The sequence below is a fragment of the Carassius auratus genome, chromosome 14 (assembly GCF_003368295.1).
Source record: "Carassius auratus strain Wakin chromosome 14, ASM336829v1, whole genome shotgun sequence".
Classification (NCBI taxonomy): domain Eukaryota; kingdom Metazoa; phylum Chordata; class Actinopteri; order Cypriniformes; family Cyprinidae; genus Carassius; species Carassius auratus.
Window position 1 is genome coordinate 19507666 of NC_039256.1, and position 26803 is coordinate 19534468.

Here is a 26803-nt window from a genome sequence, read left to right on the forward strand (position 1 = left end):
TCAGAGCTTTGAGACTTGTGTGACATCCTTCATAATAGGTTTTATTGTAGAGGCAGATGAAAAAAGCCATGGTGTTTGAGCAGGAATTACATAACAGTACAATAGCAGATTGTTTTTGGAATAAATCATACAAACTCTTATCTCTGTAGCTTCAGCCCTGAGAATTCATCCATGATGTGGCACAGCCCAAAAGAAAAAGAATCAAATACACCTTTAAAGGGATAATATTGGCGTTTTCATTGTGAAATGCAAATTATACAACCATCTGCTGTTTTTAACACCTCATTACATGCACCACAATACTGTATAGACATACACCTTACATTTACGACATCCGGGAGTACATAATCCTAGAAAGCCAAGCGTTACATGACACCAGGAAGAATCATCACATCATAATCGTCGCCGTTATATTCCTACATATGTCATGGTAAAGTCGTCAAGTAATTCACCAATGGCAAAATTAACTACATTAAATGGGCAGAATAACAAACCAAACCTCTGCAGTGCAGTATAGCGCGCAGCCAGGTGCCGTTTCCGTCCTCTCCCCAGCCCCAGAAGGCTAACCATGCTGGGTAACTGATCAACTACAGCTGCCCATTCCCATTCCCAAGCCCAAGGCTAACAGCAGAGAGAAGAAGATAAACACGGGGAGGCTCCAGGCAACAGCCGTCACGCTCCCGACTTACCAGCACTGGCTGAACACAGCAGAGACACCACCAGCACAATCACCAGCGTCAAGATCTTCACATTCATTTCTGCTCTCCCCTCTGTTTCCCTGCCAGTCGCTAGCTGATATACTGTAGTGGTGTGCGTGTGTGGATGGGAGGGAGAGGAGAGTGGGTGAGCGAGAGCGAGAGAGAGAGAGACTGTTTGCTCTTCAGTGTGCGCGTGTGTCTATGTGTGTGTGTGCGTGGCTGAATGTGTTTGTATGTCTGTGTGCAAGTGTGTGACAGCGCCGCTGAGATTGAGGGCAGGTTTCTGTCTGAGTTCTCCTGCCGTGATGTGCGCGTTTCTCTTTTGTGAATTGGAAGTCTGGTGGAATGAGTGTAAGAGAGTCGGTTGGTCTTGGATAAGGAGCCCAAGTCCCTCATGTTGCTTATGTATCCCTGACTCTAGGGGTCACGGAAAAGGGGACTTCCCCCCCCTCCACAATCATCATTAACCCTCCCACTGAGAGAGAGAGAGAGAGAGAGAGAGGAAGAGGGCAGCTTTCTGAAATCAGCCAAACAGATACCCTTCTCAAAATTGTCTAAGTGGTGCGTGTCAGGAAACAACATCACATGAAGGAAAGATGGTTTTCTTCTCTTAAACATTTCCTCATATACACGTTGACGAGTTGAACAGACCCACACAGTTCACTTCCATAAACTGGGTGGCACATTTTCTGTCTATTTTGCGTGTGATAGAGGAAAACTTATCAGTTCTTTCAGGGTTTTCTTTGATTTGCTGATTCTGAGTCATTTGTTTTGTCCTGTGTATAGATTTCCATTCTCTGCAAGAACAAAAGGCCTGATGAAAATCTGTGCAGAGGTACACTGGGTACTGCACAAATTTTCTGTCGTCCAATAAACAGGAAGTGTTTCATTTTTCATATTGAATGGTGAGTGATTTGAAAAAGCCTTGAAGCGATAAAACATTTCTTCTATTGAGTGAGTTACATGCATGTAAAGTTGATCTGTATTGTAAGCTTATTCCATTAGTTTTGTTGTTTTTTTCCTGAAATATTTGTTTTCATTTGTATTTGTATGTAAAAACTCTGGTGCCATTAATCTACCACAATTTAAACTGTTTATGGCCCACCCTCTTAATTTTCGACGCCCAGATGGACATTCCCATAATCCAGTCACTAAGAGAATTAAATACAAATGTAGCTAGAGGCCAAGAGACTGAAGCAGTTGAGGACGGATGAACGTATTATGTGCTGTAATGTTGTCAGAATTGTTTTAATCAAGATGCCTGCCATATGGTTTTGTTACAAAAATATCCTCTCATTACTACCTCAGTGCTCATAATGCGTCATTCTGTGTCTTTCAAGACTAAATATAATGATTCGAAATACTTTGTGTTGCAAATATTTTGATCAAACAATTAATGCCACTGTTGACTGATCTTTTCATTTCCAAGAGACTGAAGATGCTGTAATCTAAATTCCACTGATGCTTATTCAGGAATTAAATACATTTTAAACAAATGAAGTGGCTTCTCGGGGCAACCTGAATATTGCTCTCTTCTAATTTGTTGGACCGTGGCTCCATGTGGAATTGTTTTCTGTGGTCATCCGCCCCAGGCATGCATGTCTGTAACACCCTCTTCAGACCTAACAACATGAGCGCCTTCCATTCAAGCATGGTCCACTTGAGGCCTTCGCTCTTTGTGAAGTAATCCTCCCGTCTGGTACTGTCCAATGTAAAGTCTGAAGGTGCTTATCCTCCAGCGAACTAATTTTAGCCAGGAGATAATTTGTTGGAGAACACTGTCCAGGTTTTATGTATGGCTGGTATCTGCTCAGACATGCCTCAGTCGATTTAGGCATTTAAATGAGAGGATTAACACAAGGCAAACATAAATTTACAAAGTGTAACTATAAGTATGAATGGCATGTTGTTATGCTGAAGAAAGATACGTAAGAGCATGCATGACCGTAAAGTCCCCAAAGAATTGCACCAAATTACTTTTAATCATCTTTGTGTGACATTTTAAGTACCGTGCATATGCTGTTTATTCTCATTTTTAAATTCAGAGCTGCAATTTTTTTCTCGTTGCTTTGTTATTAGACCTATTCATGATGCACCTGGCATATCTGACCTCACAGGAAGTACTTGGATGTTTACAGGAAGTGCTTTGAATGCCATGCACACTGCCAGTCAGCTACCGCTTCCACGTGCCGATGCCATTCATCATCCGAAACCCTTCCTGATTTAACGATTTATTAATAGTGAAGAATGTCTATCCTTCCAGTTAAACTGAATTCAATCTGGGTCATAGAAAACAAAGCTGACGCCCACTCAAGTTTAGTGATATCTATCAATATCGAAAAATCAGCAGGTGTTTTTTCATCCAAAGCTATAAACGGCAACTTATGACATGAAATGTTTACCTTATGATTTGCCTGCATTCTTGATTAATGTTCTTCCTGTTTGTTATCCGCCTCTTAATTGTATCTTTGTTTAGTCCAGGCATCAAACACAGTACCTGAATAAATGCGGGCGGATGTTTGTTAATGTTGTTGAGGGATCTGCTGTTTTAAAAAAAGTCAGGCTACTGAAGCATTATACAGTGAGTACTGTTTTCCAGGCCTTTAAAAACTGAAAAGCCTATAACTACTTAATGTTCTGTGATGTTTAGCTAGTTTTGGCAGTGAAGCATTATTAGTGAAATATTCAAATATACACACATTCCCAATATCAAACACCAGTTCAGTGGATTAAACTTTCATCCCATAATCACATCTACCCAGCCATGGCTATTCAATAGAAACAAACCATGCAGTTTCTACCATTCTCATACTTTTAATCCAGTAATTTCTTTACTAATGTGCAATTTTTTTTTTTTTTTTTTTCTGGAGCTGTGAGTTGCTTTAATGGAAATTTATTGCAGAGGATTTGTGGCTATGCAGACAGTTGTTAATTTCTAGCTCATTATTTACCCTGGACCAGCCAATTATCTCCAGTGAACACTGGCTCCACTGTTGCGTGACTCAGCAGCAGCTGTCTCCATAATCCAGGTTATCCGGCCCATCAGTGAGAGCGTGCTAACATGCCTAACATAGGATGACAGTTTAGGGTCACTGTCATTTCAGTAGACCAGCTTTCAAATGATTTTCACTTCTTAGTCATTGCAAGGAACCCCAAAATCTATTTTTCACCTTTGCATGTACACTGAGTTGCATTCTGTTGGTCTGTACAATTGTATTTTAATAGTACAGTCAATATTTTATTAGATTTCTTTTCACCTTTGCAACATTTGATCAGTATTTTTTTTATCTTATTTTGACCTTTGCATGATCAATATGTTGATCTGCTCTGTTTAATTCATAGAACAGTGCTGATCTTTATATTTTTTTTTATATATTTTATTGGTCTTGTACAGACAGTAAATATTGTCATTAAAGGCATGTTTCTGTAAAACCCTATGGTCTTTGTGCATAATCAATGAGCTGTCTTGTTTTTAAACAGAGATGTCTTTATAAAGTCTGAAGCCCACATATTCTTTGTCATAGGTTTACTCCAGAAACCTTAAAAAAACAAACTCACAAGAGCTTTGACTTAACAGCCAGCATCTAATCAGAGATGTGCATCTCTGGGATAGTTTCACAGGTGCCAGATAATGCCTGCGCTGATTTTGAAGTCACCCGGCTGTCTGTGTCTCAAAGGCTCTGATGAATACATCTCTGGGATCCATTATAGCTGTGTGCTTAGAGTTTTGTGTGCACTGGAGATACATGCCAACTTTTCTCATGGTTCTTTGGACTTCTAATGGTGCTGTTGTTTTTCTTTATGCGCTGCTTTCCAGATCCTTCCTTCCTTTAGTAGTGTGTTTTCCTCTCTGCTTTCTCTCCTGTCTCTGTCATGTAAAAAAAATGATCTAAAAGAAGAGATATGCTGTTCATCTTGATCCAGAGTTCATTTATTGTAGCAGTAAGATGAAAAGAAGTCAAAACAAACTGAGAGGTCATAGAAAAAGCCATAGCAGAGCGTGTTCCCTTTTCCTCCCCGATGATATTCTGCTTATCGGTCTTGCAATCTGTTCACACCGTCGCACGCAGTTTAGAAACGGTTGGCTTGATTTTAATGGATGCTGGTTGTAAGTTCTCGGAGTTAGAAAGTAGAGTGTCAGGCTGGCTGTGGATCAGAGTCTGTGGAACTGATGCAAGTTGAGAGATAAGAGGCTGCTTTCGGGAAGAGCGGTAGCGGCACACGGGCCTTAAGTGTTCCTGAACAGGACTTTGAAGTTGGACAATGCCCACTCCTCCATCATCTCTAATGATCTTCATCTTCATGAATGATCTGCAAATGACCACGCTATCCTTTCTCGAAAATTTCTCCTGTTTACAGTTTCCACTGCCAGGCTAATCTTAGATCCCATTAATGTGCGATAACCGATATTCCAGGTGTTGCACACTTCATGTTTAGTCTGGAACGTGTCCGAAAATGTGAGGTTACAATTTGTGGACATGAAAAACAGCAACTGTTGCACAGGAATCGTGGAACGACAAAAGAAAACTATGCAAAGCGGAGTGTTATAGCACGTTTAAGATTTTCGTATTCCAGACTTTTTTCCTGTCCTCATTAGTGGTCTGCGTTCTTAATTTCATCATTAGCATCAGTTAAACGTCTGCCGTTCTCTCCTCTGTGTATTGCTGCGGCAGTCTGCCAGCACCAGGGACTTTTGCAGGAAAATTGCAGTCATTTTCATGAAGAGGTCATTATTTGCTCAGATGCAATCAGGCCAAGGTGAATAAAAGACAAGGCGAGGAGTCAATAAAGAAACGGATGTATTTAGTGCAGTTACGGGGTCATCTGCCGTAAAAGCAGCAGTGTGTTTTTACCCTACATTCACCGTGGCCACGCTGATGGATTGCTGTTTCACTCACTGCCCTCAAAGTCATTCTCAGAAGCTCAGTCTGTTATTTTCTGGAGGTGACACACAATTTCAGAATTAAAGCGAAAAAATGAAGTGTGGAAATGCGGTGGATTCCCGCGTTTTGGCTTTGAGGAAATAAGGAAATAAGAAGCCTCCATAAAACCTATGGTTGAGTGGCAGTGTTTTGAACCCGGTCTTTGTTTCTTACCTCTGTGAAATTCATCTTTGATGGGCTGTCACCTTCCCTGTTATGAATTCTCTTTGCTTTGTCTGTGAAGAATAACTTAACAATTCACACTTCGCCATGTAGCGTTGCCTTAGTGCGCAAAGCCGTAAATACAAATTATTTTGTGTCATGCATAAAGTCAGAAGCAATAGTTCTCGAGGTGCAGCTGTGGTTTGTTATCAGCTAAAATGGGCAAAAAAAAAGGCTAATGACCCGTACTGCTTAATGACCAGCTTGGAGGCCGGCGAATCCATATCATAAATCCTTCCTGTGGGTCGTGCCTCAGTTCCCACCTGTAAGGGGCGGGGGTGGGGGGTGCAAGTTCGGGTCATTTTTCAACATGATCAAGGACTCATTAGCAGCTGTTTTGTTTTACGCTCATAGAAATGGAGAACGTATGAAATCTTTTTCATATCGTACAGAGTTCTTATTAGCAAGGTCATTCAAGGAACCTTAAGTGGTGGTTTTTATGCGACAAAACTTGAAAATTTGCAAGAATTTTCATATTATCATATCCCCGGTGTCCCATTTCTGTGTTTAGCTAACATTTAACATCTCGTGTGGAAATTCGAAGTTGTATTTGTGAACTTTTTGTGAGAGTTGGGGACAAAGATAAAGGTTAAAATAAAAGAAGGAAAGGGGGGAGTTAGAAAGAAACGGTGAAAGGAACAGGACCTAGCGGTGGATGTGTTGTCCTTTGTGCGTTTGGCATGTTGGCAGCACTTGATAAATGGACCGTTCTGGAGGAATCCATTCACCCTTCACAATGCAACTGACCCTTCTCTGTTACGTAGCAACTAGACCTTCAGTGAGGGAATCAGTATAGTCCACATAGCACAGATTTAGAGGAATATGTTTAAAACTCTTCTTATGTCTTTTGACATGCATTTGTGTGTTTTTTTGTTTGCTATTTCCAAAACATTTATGTATTCCTCTTTGTCGTGCTCAGGTTCATCTCGCTCTCTTTTTTTTTGTATTTTGACTGATACCTGTGATTTTAAAAGGGTGAGACTGAAATGGTTTGCTTCACATTGCACAGATTTTTCAATTTCACACTAGTCAGCACACAGTGTAAGCTGCTGACCAGCATTTCAAAAGAGTACTGAGAAATCTTTCATCTGTCTCATGTGGTAATTTAGCTGCTCAGACACTTTTTCTTATCTGTTATCTGTGATTTTCTATCTTCAGTACTTTTTCACAGCTGTTTTACCACAGACTCTCGAAGGATCTGCAGCTAAAATGAACAATTTTATGATTACACTCATTTTAAAAATAGCATGAAATGGCTTTTCAACTGCATTTAACCTTCATAATGTGATGGATTGAGATTGTGTGTGTGTACAGTATGTAGTACAGTATATAGATCCATAATTGGTACATATTTGTTCTTAATATTGTAATTTATTGTAATTATTTAAAATAGTCCTACATTCATAGCAGAAAGTAACTGATTTCAGATGTGGAAAATATTAAATTTTAATAAGATCATGGAAGGTTATGAACATTTCCTACACTTTCATAATTTCACATTCACTAATGAATTGTGTATGATTAGACAGGCACATTCATGAAGAATTTCAATCAAGAAATTCAGTTTTGGTGTAAAGTTGACTTTCAGATTTGAGTCTAGCATTGTTTAGGTCTTTCTATTTCATGAAGTGTGGGAACCTGAATTCATAGTTCGCGTCTGAGATACATATTTTGTGACCCAAATTATGAATTCAGATCCCCACACCCACTTTGTACTGTGATTGTTAGTACTGATGTAATGGAACGCCTAAGATCCCTCAGATTAATCACATACACATGGACACTCGTTTGCAAGGGTGTGACTTATTTAATGTGTGTGTGTAAATATTTAAGTTGGTGCTCATAGTGTCCACTAATCGTTCTCCGTCGGATTAGACCATGCCTCATTCTGTCCGGGCCAAGATGACATGTGCTTCTCTGATTCAAAATATTGCAGAGGAGGTGCTCATCCATCAGTCCACTTGATTGTAATGCACATGTTTGTCCACTCATAGCCTGCAAATGAACTTCGATGTTTGGTTTAATCTGGATCAATCAACTTTTCCTAACTGTCCCAGTCTGCCATAGAAGGTTTGTGCACAGGGACAGAAATTTCAGTGAGGGATGTGCACTGAATGAATCATTATGTCAGTCAGTTCTGGCTGATTGATTGTGTCCTTAGGCTTTCCTGAGGCGCTTTGTGCCTGAACACCAAGCCTACCGACAGCCAGACCTGACCCAGAAGAGAGCGAAGCATGCCATTACAGAGCACACTGTGCCCTATCCAGTACAGGACAGTGGTTAATGCTGAGGGGTTCAAAAATGGGAGCACATTCCCAACTCGGATCATCACATTAAGAGCTGCCAAAAAAGTCTGAGCCAACGGGGGGTAATAACAGCGTATCATCATTTTGGCCTGACTGCGAGTGCCAAATATGTCATGTAAAGCTTCTCAGATCTCAGCAATTAGAGAGTGGCTGAAACAGCTTTTTAATGTGAGCGGCCGGTAAAAGTAACTCACAGCATAAGAGTGGAGCTGTCTATCTGTTAGGTGCAGGAGATCATCTCACTTCCAAAACAGCAGTTTGGGCTTAAGTAAAATGACACCTTTAGCAACTTTAAGGAAGGCAAGTTGCCTAAAATCTTTTTTTAGTAAAGTGTTGTGTACCTTTTTTCTTTCAGCATTACAATGCAAGGCCACTGGGTTTCTGAGTCTGGTGTGGAAGAGCTTGGCTGGTCCTCACAAAGCCCAGACCTCAACCTCAACACTTTAGGAATGAAAAGAACCAACGACTGTGAGCCAGGCCTCATTACCCAACATTACTGGTTAGCCTCACTGATGCTCTTGGGTCTGAATGTGAGTAAATCCTTGAAGCCATTAACAACATCTAGTTGAAAACCTTCCCTGAAGAGTGAGGGCTTTTATAGAAGCAAGGGCTCCTTGATGAGTGTTTCAGGTACCCTTCGTTGGACTGTCAAAAGTGATTTTTATTCAGTTGTACATGAGAATGTCTTGTTTTTTTTAGATGTCAAGAATGGACTTGGAAACTTTCATTTGACACTGATTAGAGATGGCACAAATATATGAAATATTCTGACAAGAGTCTTCTCCCAGTCCCACGAGTTAACAGCTGGTAAATTGAATTATTTGAGAGACAATACACTACTGCGTGATGAGAAATTAAATCCATTTATCATGCACATAATTAGCATCTCATATACTATCCTCATATAACAGGGTAAATAAACCTGCATATCATTTCAAACAGTAAATTAATTTTTATTTTAATATGTATCTTCCTTGAGTCTGTATTGAGCATTGAGAATCTTGTGCAGTTTATCTCATCTCAAGGTTCATTTTATTTGCAGTATTTTGAAAAACGGTGTTATATTATGTTTTATGTTTTTTCTCCATTGTGCAGATGAGCACAATGACAAAATATTTAAAAGGAAATGCAACACCATCACTAATGAGAAACAGTCAGGTTCAAATCTGTTCTGTGTTGTAACACCTCCAAAGTATATTTTTGTCCATGCAAACAGTTTGAAAAAAATACTTCAACAGCTGGATAGATTTGTAAAATTGTGTGTCAAGGTTGTTTATGAAATATTTTGACAAAGTAAGATGCTTATGCTTTATGATGCACCTTATTTGTTTACTACATAATGGAATAATGCATGTATGCGTGGGTATGCACACACTGCCGTTCAGTTTTGATTTTTATTTTTGCAAATAATGATGTAAAAACTAGCATTAATTTCCAGTGCAGTCAAAGAAATTAGTAAATTCCTATTCATAATGATGTGATGCAATAAATGAATGGTAACTTACAGGGATAGTCCACCCAAAAATAATTTGAAAGAATGTACAGATCCAAACAACTGGAGCCAATTAACTTCCATTAAATGGACAAAAAGCTCTCCATTTTTTTTCTTTCAACAGAAGTCATACAAGGACAACATCAGGGTGATTACATGATGGCAGAGTTTTCTTTCTTTATTTGTTTTGGTGGATTATCCCTTTTATTCTGATCAGTAGTCATTTGTAAACCTGTGGCGGTTTCTTTTAGCAGTAAATATTTAGAACCAAAGCGAAATAAACAGGCAAAATGCACAATATCCAGAATAGCTTTTTTGAGAGCAGTGTTCCTGAGATAGTTAATTAGATCCCATATGCAAGTGCTTAGGGGGTAGAAAAGAAGAGAAAAATAGTGTTGGCCATCTGTGTGCTATTTAGACTGATCCCAGCAGCCATGGCTGTTTTATTCAAAAACTGTCAAGGAGTGTCATTAGGTGCGGCCTTTTTCAGGCTTCAGATTTCATTAGCCACAGGAAGGCCCACATTACCCTCAGGATTAATGTCAAGCCTCCTAGTCCAGCTCTGGAGTGCTTAGAGGAATATCTCTGACCTTTTTGTGTAAATACACTCTGATTCATTAAAGATTATGTAGACCACGGGAAAACTCTTAAACAGCTGAAGAGTGATATGCATTTGGCCTGTAAAGTCATCCTTGCTGCTCTGGGAAAAGATAACTTATTCCTGAAGCATATTTTTATTTAAAGAGGCAAAAATATTGACTTACTTTCTTGATGTTTTGAAAAATGCCAGTGGGGTCCAATGTTATTCTTCAGAATAACTTGTATCGTGATCCACAGAGGAAAGTAAGTCATACAGGTTTAGGATGACATCAGGGTAAATAAATATTGGATGAACTACCCATTTAAAAAAATTCAAAACATCCTGCATGGTTGTTTTTGTCCTTCCAACCCAAAGCGTCTTTGTTGTTTTTTTGTATTCAAAATTGCATCATGAGCTAAAACCACAACAGCCGGGGTGATAGTGTCTCTGGCCTTCCTTCCTTTTTTCTCCTTAAGCCTCTTTCTTGCACTTATCAGGAGGAAGAAACGAGGGGCTACGTCAAGGCCAAAGCCTACAGTGAGCATGATAACTCAGTGAGGATGAGAGGAGTCATCACTTTTCCTGTTTTAATTAGTAACATCGGTTCCTCAGCAGGCAATCATGTCATCTGCTTCCTTCCAGGCGTTGATTATAGAGTGAGGACTGCGTCACACAGACCACACGAGTAAGATATGGTGTGTTTTTAAGGCTAAATGCTGTTTTCTGTTCCCAGTTTCGAGTACAAAAGATATTGCACAGAACCCGGAATATGATAAATTCAGAAGTGCAATATTCTGACAGCTGCAATAATGGAATACAATTTTCACACGGGCCCAATTGAGCCATAATCAGGCCCTCGCTCTCTAACCCAGGCTCAACATGTTGCTGTTTCTAGAAGCTTGCTGAATTACAAACCTGCTTCCACTCATGGGGTTTTGATTTTTACCTGATTCAGGAGGTTGTTAAATGTGCACGATCATGGAGTCATTCATCACACGCTCACTGTGCGCCGGTCAAAATCCCAGTATGCTGTTCCAGGTGCACCCTTGCTGCACACAAATCAGGGAATGGTCACAACTACATGTGATTCAGAGCGGTCTGGATGTCATATAGAATATGTATCATGCTTCCATTTTAAGGTCAAACATATTCAAGGTCCACTGTAAATGTGTGCATTAACCTTAGGATCTAAAAACCTTCAAACAACCAATATATATATATATACACACGTCCAGAATGCTTTTAAAGGGAAAAGACCTTTTGAACTGTGACTTTTTTCCTCTTTTTTTCCGTCATTTAAAACTGAAGACTGCTTGACAGGTTTTAAACAAAACAAAGGCAAAGCTGAAGGTATCGGACTGAAATGTGGGTACTGATGTAAGAGACTTTTCATTTTGTAAAGAATTTAAAAGAATTTGACTGTTCTAGTTCAGATTCTTCTTAACCCTTAAAGTTTTAGTAACTTAGTAACTTTAGTAACCTTTAGTAAAGTTTTTAGTACTCCAGATACATAAAATATGTATCTGGAGTAATAAGGTTTTTAGTTACTTTACTGTTGCAAATCTGCAACGCCTGCCTTGAGAGGGTTAACAATTCCGGTTCTGGATATATATACAGTACAGACCAAAAGTTTGGAAACATTACTATTTTTAATGTTTTTGAAAGAAGTTTCTTCTGCTCATCAAGCCTGCATTTATTTGATAAAAAATACAGAAAAAAACAGTAATATTGTGAAATATTACTACAACTTAAAATAATAGTTTTCTATTTGAATATACTTAAAATAAATAATTTATTCCTGTGATGCAAAGCTGAATTTTCAGCATCATTACTCCAGCCTTCAGTGTCACATGTAACATCCAGTCTATCACATGATCATTTAGAAATCATTCTAATATTCTGATTTATTATGAGTGTTGGAAACAGATCTGCTGTCTAATATATTTGATGAATAAAAGATTAAAAAGAACTGCATTTATTCAAAATAAAATAACAATTCTAATAATATATATTCTAATAATATATTTTCTTTACTATCACTTTTTATCAATTTAACACATCCTTTCTGAATAAAAGTATTGATTTTAATTAAAAAAAGAAAAGAAAGAAAAAAAATTACTGACCCCAAATTACTGACCAGTAGTATCAAAGTATCCTAAAAAAGTATCACATGTTCTGAAATAATATTAAGCAGCAGAACTGTTTTCCAACTTTGATAATGAATCATCATATTAGAATGATTTCTAAAGGATCATGTGATAATGATCCTAAGAATTAAGTTTTGCATCACAGAAATAAATGATAATTTAAAGTATAAAAAATTTAAAAACAATTATTTTAAATTGTAATAATATATCACAATATTATTTTTTTTACTGTATTTTTGATATTTGAAATAAATGCATGCTTGATGAGCAGAAAACATTGAAAATAGTAATGTTTCCAAACTTTTGGTCTGTACTGTATATATATATATATATATATATATATATATATATATATATATATATATATATATATATATATATATATATATATATTTATCTTTTTATTGCTATTTTTGTTAAAATAGTTTTGTTACTATTTTTGTTCTGATTCATTAAAAAGAACCCATTCATAGGTATGAATTATTTTGAATCACTAAAAAGAACCAGTTCATAAGAGGACTAATAAAAAATATATACAAATATATATATGTATGTATATATATACTACTTTTCTACCTTCTCTCATTTCAAACACTGACTTGTATTAATCAGACTTAAGTTCTGTGAGCATCTCTGCACTTGAATGAATAACCCTCATGCTCCTTGAATCCTGTGTATTGGTATTATCAGTTTTTCATAGGTCATGCTTCCTGATGCTATTTTGAGATGTTGTCAACAAGTGTTGTTCTACATCCTGTGGTGGAAAAAGTCTGATGATGACTATAGTTAACGCTGAGCAGCTTATTGAGTTTCCCCCAGGAAACCTCCCCCGTGAATCACTAAAAGCGGTGCTGTAGGCAATCACTGTGGAGACTTCAATTACTGGCGTGTCCCAGTCGGCTGATTTCTAACTGTGGCCAGCAAATTAGAAAAAGGAGGAGGGAGGCAGAGAGAGAGAAAGTAAGAAAAACTGAAAAATCATTTGGAGAAGGATGTTGAAATTTGGACAGGATACTAAAAAGGACAAGTTTCTGGTTAGACGTGGAGAGGCAACCTTTGTTCATACTGTATGTTGGCTACAGGCCAGCCGTCTGCACCATAGGATTCACTTCATAATCCTGTGTATGACTGATTTATGGCTCACATTATCGAATGTTGACTAAACGTCCCCAACTGCGTCTTTATTCTATGTAGAGACAGGTCTGTGAAAATACAGACAAAAACATTCTACAGATTTTCTAATTTAGGGCAGCACACTTCATCTTCAGTGCAATTGTGTGGTTTTTAAAGATGATTAGGGGAGAGTTCATTGTGGCAGTAGGTTATAAGCCCATTTCAGTCAAACTGTATGTGCAGCAGTCTACCCTGAACAGGCTTGTTTGTAGCTGTATAAACATGTAGAAAGTGATAAATGTGTTAACTTAAGCTAAATTTGTTTCCATTTAGTTCCCATGTTCCTATCTAGAACATGACCATTCCAGCTCAAAGCATTTTGTTATAATTCTCCCCTTAACATTTTAACATGCAATTCAAAAGTTTGTGGTAAATAAGATTTTGTTGTTGTTGTTGACAGAAAGTTTTAATATTTCTTTACATTTTCATAATTTTCAAAATATATATTTTTTTTTTTACTGTATTTTTAATCAAATATATGCAACCAAAAGAGCTCTACGAAGGTTTAAATTTTAGTCTATATATTGCATGTTTCCTAACTTATTGTTCTTTTGTCTTCTACAGGAGAAAGTAAGTCTTTCAGAGTGGCATGAGGGTAAGTAAATGATGACAACATTTTCAGTTTTAGGTGAACTGTTCCTTTAAGAATGCTGATGCTGTTTGAGGGACAGCTGTTGGAGTCATCACGACTTGCTTGCAAGATGACTTGTAAGGATTTTGGCTTTTATTAGCTTTAACTAAAGCCTAAAGCATATACCTGCACTCCAAACCAAATCATCTTCCATAATCTGGTTAAATTAGTGTAATTGATGGTGTATCTCTTTTAAATATGTTCAATATGCCCTGTGATTCACTTTTCATGTAGGCATTTACGGCTGATTAGTTTGAGAATACCACTTATTTTAATGAAATCTCAACTAAAACAGCACACCTGGCTATTTATAGTGAACGTGTCGTAGTTTGTGCTGCTCAGGATACAGCTTGCAAAAGTTTTAACACCTCCACAGATTTCAATTTTCCCCTGTAGCCATGCTGAGACATGAGGACTATTTACCTTCTGTAGGGCAGAAAATGTGGTGTTGCTTTTTCACTGTCTTCTTGATTTGTTTTTAGTGCACTTTTCACTGTATTAGTTGTAGTGTCTTGGCATGTTAGCTTATTGATGGACAGCAGTTACTTACCTGCACAAAAATGTGAGATTTTTCCAACAAAAGGTAATCGGGATTTTCACCTTCTTTAAAGCAATCGTCAATCTGACCCTAACGATTGGTGCAGCCGTACATCTGGTGCAGATGTAGCAGGCTCTCTTTCTCTCTCCCTCTCTCTCTCTCTCTGATTCAGGAGAGCTGGATGTCTGCCAAGCAGTGAATGTGCTTCCTGGTGACTGTGGCCAGCAGAGAGAGTAAACACACACAGGTACTAGAACTAGAGCCAAAAGCCATCAGCACCCCAACTGCAAGAGTCCAGGCCTCAGTGATGTGGGTGATCACTTCAAACAGAATCTAAAGAACGTGTAAAACACATGGCATTCAATCACAGGCGTTTGTGACCAGGTGCAGAGAGGTGTGCAGTATTATAGCCCAGTGCCAAAAATGCTGATTAAATCTATGGAACGTGTCAAAGATCACAAGCATAATGTATTAGACAGATTCGAAAATCAAAGTCAACCGAGGTCAAGCTCATGTCACCTTTGAATTTTTTTTCCTTATTGAGTCACTTTACCATGTGGTGAGGTATTTCTTTAACATATTTTTAGTATGTGTGTAGTGTATATATATATATAATATACACACTGCCTTGCAAAAGTTTTTTAACATTTTATGTTGCTGCCTTGTTATATTTATACAGGTACATCTCAATAAATTTGAATGGCCTGGAAAGTTAATTTATTTCAGTAATTCAACTCAAATTGTGAAACTCAAGTATTAAATAAATTCAATGCACACAGACTGAAGTAGTTTAAGTCTTTGGTTCTCTTAATTGTGATGATTTTGGCTCACATTTAACAAAAGCCCACCAATCTCAACAAATTAAATACTTCGTAAGACCAATTTAAAAAAAAAGAGTGAATTTTTTGTGAATTGATGGCCTTCTGGAAAGTGTGTTCATTCACTGTACATGTACTCAATACTGGGTAGGGTCTCCTTTTGCCTTAATTACTTCCTCAATTCAGCATGGCATCAGTTTGTGGCACTGCTGAGGTGGTATGGAAGCCCAGGTTTCTTTGACAGTGGGCCTTCAGCTCATCTGCATTTCTTAGTCTCAACACCAGCAGATGACATTGCACCCCACATCATCACTGTGGAAACTTAACAATGGACTTCAAGCACTATGAGCTTCTCCACCTTTCCTCCAGACTCTAGGACCTTGATTTCCAAATGAAATACAAAACTTGCTCTCATCTGAAAAAGAGGACTTTGGAGCACTGGGCAACAGTCCAGTTCTTCTTCACCTTAGCCCAGATAAGATGCCTCTGATAATTTGTCTGTGGTTCAGGAGTTGCTTAATAAGAGCCAAATTCCTTGATACATCTGTATGCCTTGAGCCCAGCCTCAGTCCATTCCTTGTGAAGTTCACTCAAATTCTTGAATCAGTTTTGCTTGACAATCCTCATAAGGCTGCGGTTCTCTCAGTTGGTTGTGCATCTTTTTCTTCCACACTTTTAACATGCTTGGATACAGCACTCTGTGAACAGCCAGCTTTCTTTGGCAATTAATGTTTGTGGCTTACCCTCCTTGTGAAGGGTGTCAATGATTGTCTTTTGGACAGCTGTAAGATCAGCAGCCTTCTCCATGATTGTGTTGCCTAGTGAACCAAACTGAGAGACCATTTTGAAGGCTGAGGAAACGTTTGCAGGTGTTTTGAGTTGATTAGTTGATAGGCATGTCACCATATTCTAATTTGTTGAGATGGTGAATTGGTGGATGTGGATTGGTGGGCCAAATTTATCACAATTAAAATAACCAAAGACTTAAACTACTTCAGTCTGTGTACATTGAATTTATTTAATACACGAGTTTCACAATTTGAGTTGAATTACTGAAATAAATGAACTTTTCCACAACATTCTAATTTATTGAGATGCACCTGTGTGTGTATGTATGTATGCATATCATGACTTGCAAAAGTATTCATTCCCCTTCATTTTTTTCACGTTTACTGTTGGTGCCTTATGTTAAACTGCTTTAAATTACTTTTTTATACATACAGTGACACATACATACCTACAATTTATATACACACACAAACACATATAGAATTTATTTTATTTTATAGAATTTAAAATAAACTTAAGTTAGGTGAAATTTTTCTTTGATTTGTGTAATTCTTTACTTGACCTTCCTCTTTTCTTCCTTCTACCTCTATGACAAAATAGCCTGAAGATATGTGACATTTTGTCTTTTTACCCTTGCAGACATCACAGAAGAGACAGATGTGATGGCTGTTTCAGAAGATCAAGAGAGTGAGAAGCCCAAAACACTGATCCACAAGCTCCAAAGCTCAACGGGGAGCTCCTCATATGTCTACATGAAAAACCAGGGAAGGCTGGTGAGCGCTGGTCTTTGTGATTTAGTCTGTTAGATTCTGAGATGCCCCATGCCTGCAAAAGATCAAATCGTTTCCTCCCAACCCGATTAGACAGTAGCAGGGGGTATGAAACACACTCACAAGCTCATATTAAATGCCTTCATCTCTCTCTCTTTGAATGGAAGAATGCTGACTATTAAACCATTAACCAGTGTTCAAGAATCTCAGAAGAACTAATGAAGAAGTTAATGGAAGGTTTGCTTACTTTTAGGGAAATAAATATATTTGTATGCTATTTGCTTTTTGTTTTTTTCATTTCTAGTAGGCTGTTGTATGATGATCATTGTGTAGTTTTGAGAGAGGATTTCTGCTTAAATCTGTTTGAGTATGTGCCCCATTTAATCTGACTGAGCAGGGCAAATGGAGTTCATCTAAAGACATCCTGACCATTGATCCCTCTTACATGACTAATTGCCTAAATCTGATTGGTGTGAACATGCTGCGTGCCATTCATCTGAATTCATCTGGTTCTGCCTTGAAAGGTGAGGCCTGGTTCAACATTCATTCACATAACGCATTTTGTATCAATAACCCGATACAAACCAAAGCTTTGTTGAAACATCACAGCATATGTTGTATAATGAGGCTCAGCTGTCCCGTCGGTTTCTCTGACATACCCCTCTTAATCTCATGATGGCTCTGAGGATAATGGGGGTATTTCGCTGGAGATACAGGCAGACAGATAGCAGGCACTGTCGCAGGCTAGCACTAGCCAGCAAAGTTAGCGTTTGGGGCGGGTACCTCCGCATTTGCCTGCCATCTGTCGCGCAGGCAGACGTCCAGCAGTAAGACCGGGCACCCACCTGAGAAGGTACTAGTGTGCACCATCTCTGTATGTCTGTGGATACTCGCCACTGCCCCCTATTTAGACCTCAATTCATTTGGAGGGTTGGCCAAATCGACATATTTTCTTATTTGATGCATTTACAAATAACACTTTATACAAAACAGATCCTTTCAAAGCAGCTTCACATTAAAGAAAGGAAAATAACAGTGGTAATGGTGCTAAAATTGTGCTGTATAGAGCGCAACAAAATTAAAGAGGACCATGTTTAAGATAAGTGTTTTTAGCTTGACACCGTTTAAAAGAATAGTTTACTCACAAAATTACAGTTTTCTGAAAATGTACTTAACCTCAGGCCAATCAAGATATAGAGATGTGGATGTGAGAGGACAATAGGACTTTGACTTTTTGACTGAAGGAAGTATGGGTTATGAGCTTGTATTTTTGGCCAAAAGTGAAGGTTTAAAGTTAAAACACCTTAATAATTGTCAGCTTTTCTCTTCACTAGATGTCAACTGATAGACTGAAGTTGTGTGAATAACTTGTGGATTATTATGCTTTTTATCAGCTGTCTGAACTTTTTCATTCTGATGCCACCATTCACTGCATCCATTCAGAAGAAGCAAGCGATCTAATGTTTAATTTCTGCAAATCTGTTCCAATGAAGAAACAAACTCATCTTCAACACATTTTCAGCTAATTTAGTTTTTGGGTGAACTGTTTCTTTAAATATATGCTACACACTGATGAAAAAAAAATAGCACAAGCCATCTGCTTGTTTGCATGAACCAACATTTAGCAAATATCTTTTACTTCCTTTTACTGCTCAAAAGCACAAAACACAGACTTGAGAATAATGACGACACTGCTCACAGCTGGCAGTCTGACAGTTATTGTTTTTAATTCAGTGTTAGAAGTGGTAAATGTATTTCACAAATTCTGGGTAGTAGAGTTGTTGCTGTAATAGGGATGAACACCTCAGAGAGAGTGTACTCTGCTGACAGATATAATGCTTATAGCGCATTATGCACAATTTTGAAAACAATTTGTGACAGTGGATGTTAGCAAATTTTCAGCAACACCTTGCCTGCCATGGTTATGTGAGTGTTATGTGAGCATTTTGTTTTTGTTCATATGGACATATTTGTTGTTTTTGTTGTCATATTGACAATCAATGTGGACAAGTCCTCAAATCATCCCCTTTAAAGTGCCAGAGCATTTACTTTCTCAAAACAACCTAATTTTTGTTCCACATAAGTCATATGGGTTTTGACATGAGGTTGAGTAAATGATTTTTAGCACAGATGTTTTTCTTGAACTGTTATGGTTTTTAAAAATCTAAAAAATATAGCATTAAGATTAAACAATTTGTATATCTCTTGTTACAAAATGCAGTCATTGAAATATAGTAAAGTTGTGTGATGGGCAAAATTTTACTATCTATTCACATTTCATGTCTGCTCTTAATTTCCTGTCATCACCCTGCTTTTCTCTCTGTTGATAGGACACAGGATTGCTTAGGGATGCAGTCCTCTGTCGGTTGCACAGCAGTGTACTGTATATGATATTAGCACATACACCCTTAACATCAGAAGAATATTATGAGAGTCAGTGGAGTCCCTTACCACAGCCTCAATATAAGCTCACCAAAGTTCTACTTGGTTCTGTCACCTCGTGGGGTATCATAAATCACTTTATCGGGTACGGGGTTGTTAGTCTCAGCTCTCTTCTCAGCCGCCATCACTTTGAGGTTTTCTTCCAGGAGGCTGCTAGCGTGTTCCTGAAAGTGTGGCATGTTCCCTACAGATGATCTTGCGTGGGAAGCTGACTCAGGGCTTGGACACAAAGCGCGCTGTCAAAAACCCTCCGTGCACTGGATGGTAATGTCTTCATGCCTGAGCATGTGTTAGTGCATTAGATCTGCTTTACAGGTTTAGATGCAGTATGTATACATTGTAATGCTATAATAGAATAGATTTTTGGACAAACCACATTTCAAAGGTGGTGCTTTAAATCATGCAAAGCATGACAGACTCTGTTTGTTTTACAGTGGTTTAGTTTACATTGCTTTCCTGGCTAAACAATGGCAGCCGTGGTGTAAGTGTGAGTATGCATAACTTGGATTGAACTTAAGTCAACATTGCTCTATTGTGCCGTCTCTGGGGACGGGTTCTTTGATTTGGATCAGCTGCCTCTTGGCCAGAGCTGTTTTGCAATGGATTCTGAATTGGGCTGTAAATTGATTAAATGTTACATTGAATTAATTGCATGCCAGAGAATTTGAATTAATAATGTCTTTTTGGGTCTCAGTGTCTTCAAAAGTACCATAAAATGCTATGCTAAAAGTATTTCCAATTTTGAGACCCTGCTCTGATGGCAGTTAAATGTCTGCATTAATATACAGTTTAGGGGCCATGGTAAATTGATAGTTAACAAATAAAATAATAATTAAAAAAAAAAACTTTTAATCATTTTAATTGCATTTTTTAACAATAGTATGAATCTTAATTAATTTAGACAATTAGTCATGATTAATAAAAAATAAATTCAAATATTATTATTTATTGATTGTATTACCATTGTTATTTTAGCATCATTAAGATACTTATATAGTATTTATTTATATTTTTAATGTTTTTATTTATGTATTTTCAGTTTTCATAAAATTTAGAAAAAATGTATATGTGTGTGTGTGTATATACTGGTTTTTATTAATTTGATTTCAATTTTAGTTTTTGTTCTTTTAGTGCATCAAGTTAACTAAACTAAATAAGCTAAATAAAACTGACAAATGTTGCTTTGGCAGCAGTAACAAAAATGCAACAAAAAAAGTAACAAAAATTGTTTTATTGGTTTTAGTTTTAGTTAACACTGTTATGTTTTTATAATATTATAAATCAAAATTATATTGTGGTAATATTTATTAAAGGGTACCTGATTTATTGATAATAGTTCAATTGTTTTGAACAAAATGTTAAATATTATAATTTAATTATATATCATTCATTATTTAATATCAAAAAAGGCATGACTGATTGATTTTTTTAAACAATAATCTAAATTTTAATTTATTTCAGTTAACGTTTGCTCATGTTAATATGTAACTTGACAATCTTACTTTTCAAAGTTATGTATATGTCTGAAACAATTTCTTTGTCTCAGTCTGACCTAGAGCCAGACCTTCTAGGTGATGAGAAAGTGCAGCTGGTCTCAAGTCTGGGGCTCCTGGATCATTTTTTTTACATGCATTTTTTTCAGCCAGTTGGTGTTGATTGACAGGTATATTTTCTGCCCCTTTTCAGTTAGGGTTCAATGCGGATGTCTGGTTAATGAGGTTGACTTCAAGGATTATAATCGGGGGGGAGGTATTACTGACCATATGTGTCAGCGCAGATGAGTGAACCTCCCATGCTCGTGGTGTCAAAAGCATATTTTTTGCTTCCTCTCAGTTCTTATTTACCTTAGAGGCATACAGATCCATGTCACTGCTCCCCAGGGGTGACTTTAACAACCTAACGTCTATGACAGATAAATTATGCTAAACAGATTATTCATGTTTGCAAGACCTTAGAGGCACAGCATGGCCCTTCTAAAGAACCGGATCATCATATCTTGGCTTTCAGCATCCATGGCAAGGCCAGAAGATTTATAGTAATAGGTTCATAAAGGGCTTAACTCAACTAACGAATCTAAGATGTATTTCTCCACTGGGATGATTAAAGGAATAATTCATTCAAAAGTGAAAATTCTGCCTTATATAATCTTTAACCCAAATATCTTTTTGGGTGAACCGTTCCTATAAATGGCTATTCTTTTGCTCTGATTGTGTTTGTCCTATTCTTCATCCAACAAAACATTTGATGAGAAAGAAGAGAGATGGGGCAAAAACAGAAATGTGAAAAGGAAAAAATTAAAAGCGCCCTCAGAAGCACACTGTGACATATGGAAGCTATCACAAGGCTATGCTCCCATCTGTGTCCACAACCGCGGCTCGCTGGCACCCAAAAGCCACTGCGCAGGATGGGAGTAATCCATGGGATTGTGATGGGACTCCAAATTCCCTGGGGACAGAGATTTGACCAGGAAGAGAGGAAGAAGTAGATGGATTATAATGGTGCAGGGTGAAGTGCAGATGTTCAGTGCTATTTACAGAAAACAGGTGCTCAGATATTGAGAAAGGTTTAGCAAGGTCACCAATTCTTGCTTTTTGTCATTCATGTATAGTCTTCCTGTGATGTTAGTGCCAACTTGGAAATGTTGCAACACAAAGTCTATTGGCACTGTGAGCGTATGGTGCGATGAATTGACTGTCTGTTCCGAAAAAATCAACCAAAAAGCAAATGCAAGATAAAAAAACAGAAAACATTTTGGTCACAATATGACCTTATTGAGTAAAGATATGTCTCGCTTTTGCATCTTCATGCTGCGTTTTTGGCATACTTACACCTATTTGGATTATCGTGGTTTATGGACCTAGAATTTTTTGGACTTTTTCAGGCACAATGAGTTTATAATGAAAAAAGTCTCATATAAATTGGTCTTAAATTTCAGCCCTCTTGTGCAAGTGAATGATCCTAAATGCATGAATTATAACTATACACCAAAGACCAGAATACACGCAATTCAAGATTCCCATGGCTAAAACTAGACCAGAAATGCTTTTTTCCTGCAGGTTTAATCAAAGTCTGACATTGCTTTTCACCACACTGACGTATTTAGTTCTTTTGTTGCTAACAAATGAAAAATTACTAGCATTACAGAGAACTTCCTGTTTAACGCAACAGAAGTTTGTGCACTGGGTTTCTAAATCCATTTGAAGGCACTGGTTAAGTGTTTGGGTTATGTGTGGTTTTGCTCTACTTGTCTGGTGCTCCGTGAGTCATTGGGATGTCGAGTGCCCCCCTGTTTTAACCTCTTTTCCTGCCCTGTTACTCACCAGACCACTTCAAGTTTTCTTGGAATGAAAAATTTATTGCGGGTTGGTAAATTTTTTATGGCTCCATTTCAGTGGAAGTTTGATGGCATGTTGCGTTCTTTATCAATCCGGCAGCGACCAGCCCTTAGCATTCTCTCAAGCCGTCCTGTGAGGCCGTCTGACGCACACCTCCTGAAAAAGTTACACATGGTGTGCGCTGTCTTGTCTGATAAATCCCTGTGGAACAAACCTCTATGATTTACTGCATGTCAGGAATTGGGCTTCTCTGGAACCAATGACCCTACCAGACAAGTGAAGTTTTTCATCTTAAACGCACTACATGGTACAAATGATCTGTAAAGGTGGATTTGTACAGTATTATAATTCCATCTCTATGTTCATATCAGTTTTGGACACGCTAGGAAATTACAAGATCAAACTTGCTAGTTCTGCTCTCAGGCTGTGTACTTATACTTTTGGATGACCTACTGTCTGAACCTCTTTACACTCATGACAGCAAAATATGGTATGTTGGAGAGGCCAGCGATGGCTGTAACACTATCTTTGACAAGAATAACGAATTTTATTTAAATTATATATTTAAATTTTATTTAAATATATAAAAGTTATTTGGTAGGGCTGTGCAAAAAATCAAAGGTGATTTTCATGTACATCTCATCAGTAAAGATGCTCCTGTAATTAGAAGTATATCTCCAGCACGTGTGCTCAGATCAGGGTTGCCAGGTTTCCACAACAAATCGTGCCCAGTTGCTTCTTAAAACCAGTCCAAAACTAGCCCAATCGCGTTTTCAGGAGGTTCCCCGATAAAAATTGCTTCCCGGGGTTAAAATATAATTTTTTTGGAAGGGTTGCCTTTGTGAAATTAGCATTTTAGTTTAAATAACCAGGAAATAATAATAAAAAAAATAATAATAATAATAGAACGTCTGCAAGTGCATGTTTTTTATCAAATTAAACAAGAAACTGCTAAATCAGTTGATCAGTTTCTTTTTTTTTTTTACCATCCCCTTAACAATTATTAAGCCAAACACAAATTGACACAAATCAAATTATAACCCAAAGTTAAATTTGTACAGAGAGATTTACAACATTAATAAGTACTATTATTTTGAGCTTGATTCATCAAAGGATGCTGAATGGGAAAATTATCACAGTTTCCACAAAAATGATAAGCAGCACAACTATTTTCAACATGGATAGTAATACAATGTTTCTTGATTATGAAATCATCATGTGACACTGAAGACTGAAGTAATGATGCAGAAAATTCAGCTTTGCCATCACAGGAATAAATTATATATTTTAAATATATTTTATAAAATCTAAAATATTTTTTTACATTTAGAGATTTTTTTATTTTAATTTATAAAAAGCCTTACTGACCCCAACATTTTCATCCCTTTACCTAATTTATAAGTAATTCAACTGACTTAACCTATCTTTGAGCGCTACAACTCACCCCATGTTTTGAACCTCTCTGTTGGTTTCTGTGTGCTTGCTTGCATTTGTGTGCGTGTGTGTGTGTGCGTGTGCGTGTGCGTGCGTGTGTGTGTGTGTGTGTGTGTGTGTGTTTGACCTCAGCTCGTAGACCTCCCCTAAGGCTGCACTGCTTGGGCCCCTGTGTTAACACCTCTCAGTGCTGGACACACCTGTCATTGATTAGCGTGACTGTGTAACCAATCCGGTATGCCTTCCCTCATAAAACAATACATCCAATTTCATCTTTGCTACAAGATGACCCAATGTATACAGTTATTTTAAACATAAGTACCACCATACCAGCTTGTAGCTTTTTCTCTGAAGCCACGGAAATTGTGTTGGCTGTAATGCAGTTTTCGTGTGTGAGTGCATGTGTATGTGCTTATATAGGCCCCACTAATGTGGCTCATATAACATGCAGAAGGATAATTGTAAACCTTCATTTCCACGAGTCATATTTGTTTCTGCAGCTCTGTCTGTGATCCCATCCCTCAACTACGGTGCATGTGAAACAAAGAACAGCTGCTCCTCGTTGCACCATGTTTTGGATGTATGCACCATTCCATGGCCTACAAAGTAGATCCCCAGGACAAAAGCTCAGGAAGCCTCGGGTCCCACAGGAGCCGGGCTGACCAACGCCATCGGCACTTGACGAGCTTGTCAGGCGCATGCAGAGGGCCAGCTTCTTTTCTTATCATCAGGAAGTTGTCAGGTGGGAGATATTTCTGTTTGTTTGTTTTGCAAATGTGTTTGTTTCCGCTAATCCAAACAATTAGGTGACATCCTATGACAGAACGAGCACAAGTCCGGCTGCAGCTGGACATGCTGCGTGGAGCTCTACAGTAATGGACTCATCCATCTACACAGTCTGTTGAAACACTGTGACAGAATGGCCGAAGCTGAGGTGATCGTGCTAAAGGGTGACATTTTGGACGCAAACAGGAAGCTGATATGCTTCAAAACTTTTTTTCTATTAAATGATGGTATCTAAGTAGCAGAAATGCATATATATATATATATTTGTATGTATGTATGTATGTATGTATGTGTGTGTATATATATATATATATATATATATATGTGTGTGTGTATGTATGTGTATATATATATATATATATATATATATATATATATGTGTGTGTGTGTGTGTGTGTGTGTGTGTGTGTGTGTATGTATGTGTGTGTATATATATATATATATATATATGTATATATGTATATGTTTATATATAATGTTTGAATATAATATTATTTTATTATCTGTAATATATATATATATATATATATATATATATATATATATATATATATAATGATCTAAAAACTCTAATGCTCAAAAATGTGGGATCAGACAGCCTTTTTAATGTTTTTGAAAGTCTCACCAGGACTGTTAATTTGAGTATGTGAAAAATTATTGCAATTTAAAATGACTGTTTTCTGTTTAAATATACTTTAAAATGCTATTAATTCCTATGATGGCTAAGTTGAATTTTCAGCAGCCATTACTCCAGTCTTTGGTGTCACATGATCCTTCAGAAATCATTCTAATGTACTGATTTGGTACTTAAGAAACGTTTATTATACTTTTTTTTCATGATTCTTTAAGAAATAGAAAGTTTTAAAAACTGCATTAAAAAATTGTTACTGACTCCGAGATTTTGAAGAATAGTGTATATATAATTTAAATATTTATTTTAATTTAAAACTATATTAATATGTTTGTAGCAGATTATAAAATATTTAGACATTACATTTAGTTGGTAGATATGATGTTTGAATCCATTCCTCACTGTCTAATGTGTGAAATGCAGTATATCAGCATAAATATATATTTTTTTGTTTTTAGAACAGTTAAGGAACTCATTGCTCTCTACTGGATTACAATGTATCAAACTCCAAAAGTTCAGTTCCTCTTAGACTGAAAAGTTTGCCACCCACTATAGTGTTTGTTATTGTTAATCAGCACCTTGTAGTTCGAAGTCCGATACTCAAACCATGCTGGAGTTTACACTGTCTACCAGCGATTCTTTTTCAGACTCCTGGCCAAAAAACACAGAGGTGCTCCATTAATAATTACTTTTTGGTTAACAGTAGAAAGAACGGTGAACATATGGTGTTTACGTCCTTTAATTTGAATGAGCTTGCTGTTTCCAACTCAGAATCAGTCTATTCAATACACTTACTGAAATATGCTAAATCCGAATCTGTCATTTCTGCATGCTGTAGGCTTATATGTTTGGCCCAGTGTCATATGCCTTCTGAGAAAGCGTTCATGCGGAGAAAGAACCAATTATGTGTAATTTCTTCTTTTAAGCCCATCTCCCATAATCACCATGGTGATATTTTAAATGTGATTAAACACACAGGAGTACTTCCATGTGCATAAATGGTCCTTCATCTTCACAGAACTGGAACAGCCGGATTAGCTATTTAATTTATATTTATATACAAAGACAGCTGAATGGAGCACAACAGGA

At 37.3% G+C, this 26803-nt stretch overlaps 1 long non-coding RNA gene across 1 annotated transcript; it reads left to right on the top strand.

The window, feature by feature from the left end:
• The first annotated feature begins 1221 nt into the window (after positions 1-1221).
• On the top strand, positions 1222-25032 carry LOC113113920 (uncharacterized). The gene is made up of 6 exons (XR_003293651.1): positions 1222-1603; positions 8504-8678; positions 14105-14956; positions 16956-17089; positions 17484-17610; positions 24798-25032. It is a non-coding gene; the product is annotated as an uncharacterized LOC113113920 (long non-coding RNA).
• Positions 25033-26803: the final 1771 nt, after the last annotated feature.